This window comes from Pavona decussata, unplaced genomic scaffold (genome assembly GCF_977016875.1).
Source record: "Pavona decussata unplaced genomic scaffold, jaPavDecu1.1 SCAFFOLD_257, whole genome shotgun sequence".
Taxonomy (NCBI): Eukaryota; Metazoa; Cnidaria; class Anthozoa; order Scleractinia; family Agariciidae; genus Pavona; species Pavona decussata.
The window spans coordinates 32425-44552 of NW_028145660.1; the positions used below are offsets into that span (position 1 = coordinate 32425).

At 32.8% G+C, this 12128-nt stretch overlaps 1 long non-coding RNA gene across 1 annotated transcript; it reads right to left on the reverse strand.

The window, feature by feature from the left end:
• Positions 1–8291: 8291 nt before the first annotated feature.
• On the reverse strand, positions 8292–11662 carry LOC146456358 (uncharacterized). Its single transcript, XR_014858827.1, has 3 exons — positions 10457–11662; positions 9468–9530; positions 8292–8727 (listed from the first exon to the last, which is right to left on the reverse strand). It is a non-coding gene; the product is annotated as an uncharacterized LOC146456358 (long non-coding RNA).
• Positions 11663–12128: the final 466 nt, after the last annotated feature.

The window sequence follows — 12128 nt, forward strand, 5'->3', positions numbered from 1 at the left end:
CTATTCTCCATAAATTATTTGGTTGGCATCCATATATCAGGTCTCATGGAATATTGCATGATGCTTATGGTCAATTTTACAACAGATATGGAAAGGGTAAAGGTTATATGTATACAATTTCTGCAACAAAAACATATCCTTGGATGAAAAAATGCATGTTTTTGGGCCAAATAACTGGTCTCTATTATTGCATCAAAAATAAGATAACCATATAATATATGCAAAAGAAGAGATTAATAATTGATTTCAATCATATTTCAAATCAATTATCAAAAGAAGAAATTGATGAATTGAAAGCTTATTACATGTCATATCACAAAAAGATGTGGATGTACAAAAGTGCATACAAAAGATTAAAAAAATGGGAGTTTGCTGGTAATATTTCATCCATTGTGTTTGCAACTGGTGGTATTGCATCATCAATTGCAACCAGTGGAGCTTCATTATTGGCAATATCATCAGTGTCTGTATTAATTCAAGCTTATATGAAGCATAAAAATATTGAAATAAAATTGTATCAATGCCAATATGCTTTTCAAACTTACGGACATTTATTAAATGAAATAAAAGAAATAATGAGAAATGGACATTTTGATAGAGATGATTTGACAAACAAGCTTACTCAAAATGATGATTTCATTTTGGATAATTCGCCGATTGTCGATAAATGGGGTAACAAATATGATAAAAAATATCAGATATTCACTTATGTATGATTAATAATGTGCATGATTTGGGGGCCAATAATGTCCATAATTTTATCCCAATAAACATTGTATAATTTCATTGTTTTTTTGGATTTTGTCAACTCAATTTGGGAAGAATCAATTTTCATCAATTGCAATATTCTATGCAAAAGATATTTCAAACTGATTATTCTCTTTCTTTTACCATTGATTTGTGGCAGTATTTTGTTTATTTCAACGAATATTTTATGAATTTTGAAATTGGTTGAACAACTGATTTCAATTTTGTTTTTCAAAATAATTTTATCTAATGTATGCGACAAATGGTATTTTCTATTATACACTGTTTTCTTGTATATTTTGAACAAATTGACATGAAAATTGATGTATTCTGTTTTGTATTCTTCACCAACAACCTGTCCACAAGCAACACACGTTAATTGACATTCCATGTTTTTCAAATTCTGTGATCCACAACAATCAGGCATTGATGGTTGTTTCTCAACTTTGGATTCATCATGATATCCACAAAATTCACATTCATCTTTGCAATGCAGGAATTGGCACAGAGATGATTCCACCTGCTTGGAAACATCTTTTGGTTTTTTCAATATTTTGGATTTCATTTTTGTATAAATATAGTATATAATATAATTACACAAAAATGTTTTCGAAAATATTGAAACCACAAAAGATGATACAAAGTCTCGAAATCAAATATTTGACAAAAAACAAACCAAATAATTGTAAAGATATTGAAACCAAATTTTCTCCAAAAACATTAAAATTAAATATCTCATCACAAAAGATGAGTCAAAGTGTTCAAATCAAATATTTATCAAAAAACAAATAAAAACCAAGTTTTGTCACAAGTTTTTGTTGCAATGTTTTGATCACAAGTTGATACTATCATTGGATAGCATAATGACCATAGGCCAATGAGTGTATTCCATCAGGATACAAATATCGTTTATCATCAAAACATGACAACGATGTCTTGTTGATGGTGTAACTACCAAGTTCATGATGGTTACTTCTGATTGTTTTCATTTGGTGAAATAATTGTTTCTCATTGAACAACACATCTTTGTAATCAAAATGTTGAATATCATTTTTGATGACATTCTTTTTGATTCCTTTGGCTGTTTTTCCACCATTGTTGTTATCTTTGATATATGAATACATTTTGGATCTCAATCCCACAAATTCAGTAATGGGTACACCAGCGGCTTCATCTTTGAATTTTCCAATAACTTTTTTATTTGTGGAGTCATAAAATTGATGATTTGATGGATAATCCGAGTTATCAAACATTTCTTTTTTATTCCAAAAATCTTGATACACATCTTCGGCTTCAATTTCATATGTCAAACTGTCTGTATCCGTAAACAGTAACTTAGCTTTGTTACCATATTTGTTTTTAACGAAATTGTAATGGAAATCGTACATCAATGTTTTGCTCAAATCAAGGATACACATACCAACATAGGCTGGTCTGTTAAGTGTCAACGATTCCTTTATTTTATGGACTGCAACCAAGTTTTCATTAAAGATTTTGCTATTGATGAATGTTGGTTTGGAAGTCATTTTCAATAATTGTTTCTCATTAGTCACCAGTTTAATGTCTTCCCGTTTTCTGATATTCTCCATTGTTTTACCGAAGACACTATTGTTCATCAGTTTGAAGAAATCTTTCTCAAAAGCATTCTTTGCATTAGTTCTTTGATGTGTATTGAAATCAATGTATGTCTTCAACCAAGGACTTTGATTAAAGGATAATACACGGTATATTTTAGTCAATTTCAAACCCAATTCACGATACAATTGCAGATTACGATAATGTAATACATATTTTGATTTGTTTGCCAATGTTGGAATCAGTTTTTTGACTTGTCCACTTGTTATTCCAAATTTTTCTGCAATTCTTTGGCAATAATCTGACAGCATATTTGGTGCCACTTTGATTTGTTCAGCGCCACATGGATAATCATTATGCAGGTCATGTAATTCATGAGGATATTCCAAATCAACTTCCAATAAATATCCAGTCTTATTATCTTTGGGAATCGTTTTCCAATTAATGTTTTTTATTTGCTGTTTATTCAACCATTTGAAATTCCCAGTTGGAAGATGTTGTGACATAGCCCATCCATATAGATTGTTTGCATCCAAATACATGATATGTTTACTGGGTTCATTTGGATTCCAATTTTGCATGTATTTGTTGTTAGCTTTGCCGTATCTATTGGCTATGTAACTGATTCCTCCACGCATGCCCTTTTCAACAAATTGATACATATCAATATCCGTGATTAATTCAAGTTTGACTTCAGTCATTTTCAACATTGCATCCCAACTCAATCCTGGAGATGTGAAATAATGACAAGGATCCAATCTATAGTATTCCAAACATGTTTTCCTGAAATTTTCAAAAACATCAGCCAGCAATAATACATCAGATTTGAGATATAAATCATGGTATTCGCCCATGGTTTTCAATTGAAATGTATTCCAAACATTTTGTGCATGACTGTATTCTTCATCAGTAATATGTGTATTATTCATTTGACTGTAAAATTCATCTTTGGTTGGTAATTGAGTATCATTGAATTTATCAAAATTACTCATATAATCATACGGATAAACTCCTTTTTGTTTCATTTATTGTAATTTACGACCTTTGAAAACTTCACTGGTATATTTGAAGGCATCTTCTGGTAGATTTTTTGCAAGATTTGCCAATGATTGATTCATAAACTGAAGACTGTCGATAAATACTAAATTATAACCCAACATGAAGGCCATGTATTTCTCCATGTTATTTGGAATCACATTGATTTTGTGTTGTCTGGTTTCACCTTTTCTATCCACATAAGTATTGGTCTCAATAATTTTACCAATTTCTTGCATTATAAAATGACTATCATATCCTTTCAAATTATGAAATATTACAGGGATTTTGTTAGTTATTGTAAAATCCCTGTTACATTGATTATGGGCTGAGCCACGGAATTTTCCATTAATATGGCAATGGTCTCTAACACGTCTATCATTTTTTGTGAATTGTTTGCAACAAATGTGGCAAGATGTTGCTTTCCGAAAATTGGATTCATCTTCTGGAGACATAACTAATGGTTTATTGAATTTGTATTTAATAGTTTGTCTGCAATATTTGACTTCATCAAGCATTGCTTGCATAAATTTGTAAACAGCTTTTTCTCCACGATAATATTTTATTGGTTTGGAATATTTGTCATCATAGCAGCAAACAACTTTGTATCCATAACCACAATCAGTGTGTTTTTGATAAGCTTCAGTAAAAGATTGTTGGTTAGATTGATTACAACCATGAATTGGTTCAGTGATTGCTTCAAAATCTGCGTATATCACGAATGGTGCTTGCATTTGTTTATTAAAATTTTTGAATTCTATTTTGGAACCAACTTCGGGCATTTTGATTGATTGTACACCATTGATTTCAATACATACTTCCTTGTGCTTTGTTAAAACTCGTTCTGATGAAAAACATTGCAAACAATGCATACAAAAATGTTTCTTATGTTGGGTTTTATTTTTACTAAACATGAATCGGTTAAAATCTTTGATAAGACAGTAATGTTTGTTTTCATCTTCTGAGATCAGTAGCAAATTCAATACATCATCAAACCTTTCTTTGGAAACATAAATTGGATAAGTTTGTTTGTTTTCATAACCGAATACGTTGATGTTAATACTGTTTTGGGTTTCAATTTTGTTGTATTGTTTGACTGAAACAGGAAATTCAATTCCTTGGTAATTCAATTTTTCGACAAATGATTTGTCAGTTTTTTTGATTCTTTGTGGATTGTCATTTCGTGGATTCAAATGTCTGATGTGACACCAACGAAAGCATTCATTGTCTTTATTCTTGAGATTAATCAATCCACTTTTGTTATGTCGTAGTTCAGTTGGAAGTTTAATGTAAGAACTTCCAGTAAGAGGCTCATATTTGATAACATTGATGTAATGTCCATTGATTGATTTAATTATCCAAGCTGAACCTTCACTAATCCATTTGTGAATATCATTCATAATTTGTTCAACATTAACATCCAAAGATTCTTGAAAATCATTGGCATTAGTTATTGTTTTTGGTTTACTATTAAAATATCCAATTCTGGAGACAGTTTGGTTTCCTTTTTGTTGTTCAAAATAAATTGTCAAAGTTTCAATAAATTTAATTCCTTTCATTTGAGTTAATAATTGTTTCATAAAATGAGCTATCGCTAATCTGGTTGAACTCATTTGAATCAAAGGATCTGTTTCATTTTTAATTCCAACTTCATAAGATTTGTTATATCCCTTGAATGCTCTTGCAACTTCTGTGATTTGAGTTCTCTGTCTAGGAATCGGAGCCATTTTCTTCATCCTTGGTGCTGCTTTGGGTATTAATTGATTATCAAATGATACTTTTTTCACTCTGGGTGCAGCTTTGGGTTTATCAGCAAATTGTTTTGGAGGTGGAATTATGTTGTTTCTCGGCAAAGGTTGAGGTCCATCTCTAAATTGCATTGGCGGCTTGATGATTGTATTCTCGTACTCTTTTACCATTTGTTTGACTGATTTTCGTGGATAGGGTATTGGTTTCACTTTCTTGGTTCTCGGCATTGGAACCGGTTTTTGTTTAGCGATTAATAATTCAATTAATTGATCTTTCGTCAATTTGGATAGATTATTTTTATCCATATATTTTATAGATAGATTATTTTTATTTTGTGATTCCAGATTTGCTAATGGATGAAGACTGGAGGCAACATCCATGCCAGTCATCTGTGGAAGGACTGACGGCTTCGTTGATTTGTTTCTGTTTTGTGGCAACATGGCCTCAAATTCCATTTATTTTTCATGAAATCTAAGGTCACTAACTACAAACTAAACTACAAAAATCACCAAAATTCCATGTTTGGTAAATGTTCTTGAAGTTGTTTTTTGTATGGAAATTTACCCATTTTGATTTTTTCAATAATTGCGTTATATTTTTTATCAATTAATTGTTTTTCATCTTCTGTAAACTCGTCGTCTGATTTCTCCAATTCAATGTCCATTTTAATTGATTTAATTGGTTTTTCAGTTTCAATTTCAATCTTTGTTTTGTATTTCTTGGCTTCATGAGCGTGTTTCAAATTTTCTGACGGAGTAACTAATTCAAGGTTGTTGATGCAATTATTTTGTTTATTGGAGTCAATATGATTAATTTGCATTCCATCAGGAATTGGACCATTGAATATTTCATAAACAAATCGATGAACATAAAAGTGTTTTTTAGGTAATCCAATTTGTGATAACCGAATCTGTCTATATCCAGATGGAAGTAAATTTCCAATTGAACATCTCTTGGTTTTTTTTATTAAATATTTGACCATATTTATTGGCTCCATAGTTCGTATAAACTGGATGATAATAAAATACATCACATTTTATTTCAACATTTTGTGTTGATTTGTATTTCATTCCTTTGCATTCATTTCCTTTGTATATCATGTTTTGTTGTCTAGTCACAAGCGCCAAATTTTCAATCGAATTGTCTTGTTTATCATTATTGATATGGTGTATTTGATAATCTTCTGAAATTATTTTTTGGTTTACAGCTTCATAAACAAATCTGTGAGATGTGTAGCATTTTTTGTTATTCATATTTAAATTAAAATAACCAGAAGCCATCATTTGACCTTTCCTCGCTTTTAATCTTTTGCGATTAATGATGTATCCATCTTTTGAGGCAGCATAATTATGGTAAATTGGATGACAATAATATGTTTTTCCATCATAAATAACAGTGTTTGTGGCTGGAATTTGTGAAGATGCATTCTCACCAGCCTGAGAACACACATATGCTTTGTCGACTCTGACAATTTTTTTTTCATTCACACCCATAATATTACCATACTCATTTTGTCTTTAAGCCCTTTTGGTTTTCAAATTCATGTCCAAATTACCCTCCAAAACCCCATTATTCATAGTCAAATCAAAACATAGCCAAACAACCCTTGAATTCATTGATGATTAATAATTGTAAAGTGGAAAATTAATGTCATCCAAATCGTTACACATTCTGTAAAACATCTTATTGATTATTTTATTTTCTGTGCGTGTAAACTCACAATCATTGTCTTCCATTGGTGGAAATTCCATTAATCTATTGACTGTTTGCAATTCTTCTTCAGAGTATGAGCTGTTAAAAAATTCTTTTCTGGCTTTGTGCATGTGTTTCATATTTTCAGAGGCTGTAACCAGTTGCAAATTTACAATTGAATTGTTCTGGCGATTGGAATCAATGTGATTTATTTGCAATCCAGGAGAAATATGTGTCTGATTTACGGCCTCATAGACGAATCGATGAGCGGGGCATAAATTGTTACGTCCCGGAGAAATTATATAATAACCATTTTCAGATAAGTATCCTTTTCTAGGTTCTAATCTTTTTCGATTGATTATATAACCATCAACTGAGGCTCCGAAATTTTGAAAGGTTGGATGGATAAAATATGTTTTATCATTGTGATCAAATTGGTTGTTCATATAAATTAGATTACATAATTTTTCGAAACCGATTATAACCGGTTTCGAAAAAGCAAGGAAAATTTAGGTTGCTGAGGATTTAGTTGCTGTGTAAAATCATTTCACGGTTTCACGAATATTCGATAGCGAGTCGATTCAATAAAAAAATCTATTGTTGTGTGCAAGATAAATGATATTCTTACCTCAAAAAGCGTCTACAAACATTAGAACGATGAAAGTGGAGAAATAAATGTCCAATAAATCCCAAAACAGGAGCCATAAACATTAAAATACAACCTCTTCGCAAAATGGCAACAAAATGGCCGACACGTGTGTTAACAAACTAGTGTCCAGTCCGCTTTGGGTTGTGTCATCGTGAACTTGATGATGTCATACATAAGGGACTTTCCCTAAGAAATGAGTCATCAGATTTCTATTGTTTACAAGTCATATGACAGTCGTATGATTATCTCAACCAATCACAATCGTCACAATTTTGCTTCACAATTGTGAAATTTTTCAGTGAAACACATAGTCATTTGTGAAATTTTTCAGTGAAGTTGCGTGAATAAATTACAAACATTTGAAGTAAAGTTTACTCGAAAAGTTTATTTCAGATGTTATAAAGTGACTAAAACAGAACCGAGGATAATTTAGGTTTTGAAAACCGAGGAAAAAAATTTAGGTTTTGAAAAACCGAGGATTTAGGTTTTTGACGTCTCCGTTGCAGGAGACATTGTTGAATCAGGTATGAATTCAGTGATATTTTCAAAAGTGTTCCAAAAGCGGTAAATATCTAACTACTGTAAATGGAAGCCACAGCAGTAAAGATAGCACAGTCACAATGAGCAAAGTCTTCGTTAGTTTTCTCTCTCGGCTAACTGCACCATGGTGCTGAGGATGACCTCCACAAGAAATTTTGACAACAATGGACACATAAGAAACACAAATAACAAATAAACAAAAGCCTATCGATGAACAAGCTGCATATTTAAATCTGGAAGAACTTAAATAAGAATAAGCAATTAGTGCTAGCCCAGATGTAACCCAAATGATTGTAATAATAAATCCAAACACCCACTTTTTAATAATACGATGTCCGAAAGGACGAAACGTCGCGTGCGCTCGTTCTAACGAGATCGCAGCGAGGTTTATCAGAGAAGCTGCAATAAACAAGAACAGTATGTAAAATTCAACAAGCAAAGGTGGTCTTTGGGTATTCCAAAAGGAGCATAATTCTCCAAAGGACACAAAATATGTGATTTCTGAACATCCTCCAACAAACATATCTGCAACTGCCAGGTTGATCACCAGGTACATACTGCGCTTACGAAGACTGTGGTTTTTGATAAAAACAATAACTGTAAGGATATTAAGTGTTACTATAGCAACAGACTCGGTCATGACTACTGTAAGCCAGGCAATGCACTCAGATGAAAAGTACCACTGGAAACTTGTTTCATTTTGTGTTCCGTTTTGCTGATTGGAAGAATTAACCATATCTCTCTAAAAAAAAAAAAATAGCGAAGGGATTATGTTAGGGTGAATTGTTTCTTTGTTGGTCTGCTTCTGTTTAGAAAGTGTTTACATATTCATAAATTTGTAAATGGAAACCGAAGCAATGTTACTAAGCCAGGTAGCATTCACTATCCCTGGCCACCTGCTTCCCTGGTGTAGAACATGATTGTTTCACTGAAATTTTACGTCACAAATTTTAAAGAAAAGAAAACAAAGGAAACAGATGGAATTCTTCACTAGTGATGTGACTAAGCAGTGATCTCATTTAAGCACACATGACTCCATATTAACTCTTTCGAACGCAAGCGAAAAAAAAAAATTCAAAACATTGTACAGTTTGTGCACGCGTTTTCCAGTGGCGAAGGTTACGCTTGCTTCACCATCGAAAACAGTCCTTAGGCTACCGATCACTGATTGCGCGCGATGTTACATTAACCATGGTACACTTTCATCTTTTGCAAAAAAAAAACCGTCATTTAGTTTTCGTTTCCTTTTACGGATTTCTGTATTAAGCTGCCGTTTTGTCCATTTTTTAACATGAATTCCACCTTTAGCAGGCACTGAGTATTCTTCATGAGCTGCTGTATGATCCGAGTGTGCGAGTTACTATTAAGACCTGTGAAAAACTACTTGGAATAAATAACAAATAACCTTTTTGTTATATTTGAAAAAAAGAAAAAAGGGAAGAAAGAAAACGTTTCAGAACAAGAATTTTTCAATACATACCTTACTTGGAAGCAAAATACCCGACTCGTCAGTGCTGGAAACAATTCTGAAAAATACTTCCCTCTGCAACAAGAAATGTATGTTAAAATTCAATATTTATATATATTTTTTAAGTTGATGATTAAAAAGCTTCATGCTAAGTTTTCTGGTCTTGTAATAAATATTGATGCAATTTTGGTACTAGAGAACTGATTGTTTTCATATCTACTAAGAATATAGCATGAACGAATATAATTTAGATTATAAAGCCAACTATTCAATTAACATTTAGCTTAAGTGGGTAGAAGCCTCGAGCGGTATTAGCAATGACAATTAGCCTGCGCCTAGACTTGTTATTAGTCGACTTCTTATGGCGCCGAAAGAGAGCATTACGAGCGTCGGAATCGCGAGGCCAGAAAAATGAAAACGGAATTCGGGAAAATCTTCGGCAAACATCCCGCTGGTTCCGCGGGCTAATCACCCGGATTCCGGTGTAAAAGATATGAAGTATGAACAAAGTTGCTGTGATCAATGGTCCTCAACAAGATAGCAGGTGACCTGAGTGACAAGCTTTCCTTAAAAGTCCTATGAAAATATCACGCGCCAGTTTTGAACAAGGAAACTAACAAACTTGACAAATATTGTTGCATGTGATACACGAGAAATTATAACTCGTTATATAATAACTTCGAAAGACTCAAAACAGCTACTTGTCTACTCCTGCAATCTTCTTGAAATGCAAATTTTCCCTTATCAATTTCCTTTTCCACAGCTGTTTGCCCGTTTTTTATTGAGCATCCAAATTTTGAAGTACGCAAGAGAAAATAAAAACCTGTCGAATTCTAACTCGTTATTAAGAAAAACTCGCTCGCGTGAAACCAGGGCTTCCTTTCAGATTACCACCACAGTATCTAAAACACAACTTTGCGTGTTCGTAACATCACAAAAAAAAACAACCATCTTGGTTTTCTTCATCGAATTTTTCAGTTCCCTTAGATAAAATAGCTTACCTGAGTGAAAGGTGTTGAGCACTGGTGGTTCTTGTTCGGCTATCCGGCGGAGAGCAAGCACTTTCAAAATGTAACTCTGAAAACAAACTAAGTAAAAGGGCGATTTAACAGGATACGTGCTTTGAATGATATAAGCTGGTGAGTATATTTAACTTAACGCGTGAACCACTTACCAATAACTTGCATGATAATTGCTAAAAGCTTTCATAAAAAAACTGTCATCCACGTTGACATAAAAAATAAGGTCTTTAACTTTAGACTATTAAACCCTCGTACGAAACGTTAACATCAGTTATCAGTGATCTAACAAGTCAGATCAACAACAGATTCTTACTAGCATGTAAAAGATACTCGAGGTGCATCACCAACTGTATCCTCTATTCTGTTTGTTAAAAAAGACATTGTATCGCCATGCACTGATAAAACAACTTCATAACTTATGTTAAGGAATATCCCCTCGTACGATAACAACTCTGATATAGCGGATCTTTGTTTAAACGTTTCACCTCATGAGCATACATTAACATAATAAAGGACAAAACTGGCTACTGACAAATAAATGGTTTTCACAAATTGAAGAAGCTTGGTCAATATTATTAGCATTTTGGCGAAACTTGTGCGTGGTAGGTTAACAGTATTTTGATAAACGAACCGGCGTTATAAGCATCAAAATTTGCAAAGAATGTATGACAACTCTTGCCACCAAGCTAAACATTCTTTGTAAATTTTTTTGTTATGAAAGCAAATTTCTCAGAAAATACTCAACATGTCACACCAATAATTATCAAGAGCGACATGCTATTTTAGTTTAGAGTGTCTATTTGTTCGGAGCTGGTTGTTTGATATATCCTAATGAGGCGAAATGTAAACAATGACGCCAGCAAAGATTCAATTAATTATGAATATATGAAACATATATTTTGAACTGCGGATGAAAGATCGAATAGGAGAAAGATCCTCGCTGTTAGTACGCAACTTAAGCAGTTGCGAACAGAAAGCCTGAAAAAATTCTGAAGCTCTTATTGTTTCTTCATTGGATAGTTTTTACTTTCTTGTTATTTCCCCGGTTATTTAATTATTTCTTCATATCATCATACTGTCCCCATATAATGAATATTCACTAATATTATCCTGTTATCAAAGGAAACCAGACGATCAATAGTCCAAGTTTCCTATAAAATTTCCGTTGCAGCTGTTCCAAGGCCGCCATTTAAGAGCGGCTGCCTGAGAATATCGAGAACTTGCGGTCAAAACTGAAATTTTGGATTTTCTCATATTTTGTCAGAAGAATCCCTTTAGAGAACTATTTAAGAAAATAACAATAAACCTTTCCAAAGATTTTTCGTTTTCGACAATTACGGTATAATGTGAAATGCCGTGATCGCGTCGCAGCCGGCGTTAAATTTGATGAGATTTGGTACATTTTCAAATCGCTCGGGAAGGAAGACGGCTTAGGGTATGAAAACGATCTTTTGAAGTCAAGTTTGGCATCCTTCTGAGAATACAGTCTTATGAAAATATTGCTGGAGGATTATTATATACATGCAATTTTCAAAGTCCGAAGAATGCTATTTTCAGTATTTTCGTTAACACTGGAAATTGCGGAAACTTTGCGGACAAATATCGTGTTCTGGTACATCGAAATTTGTAGCAAGTATTATACTTTAGGAAA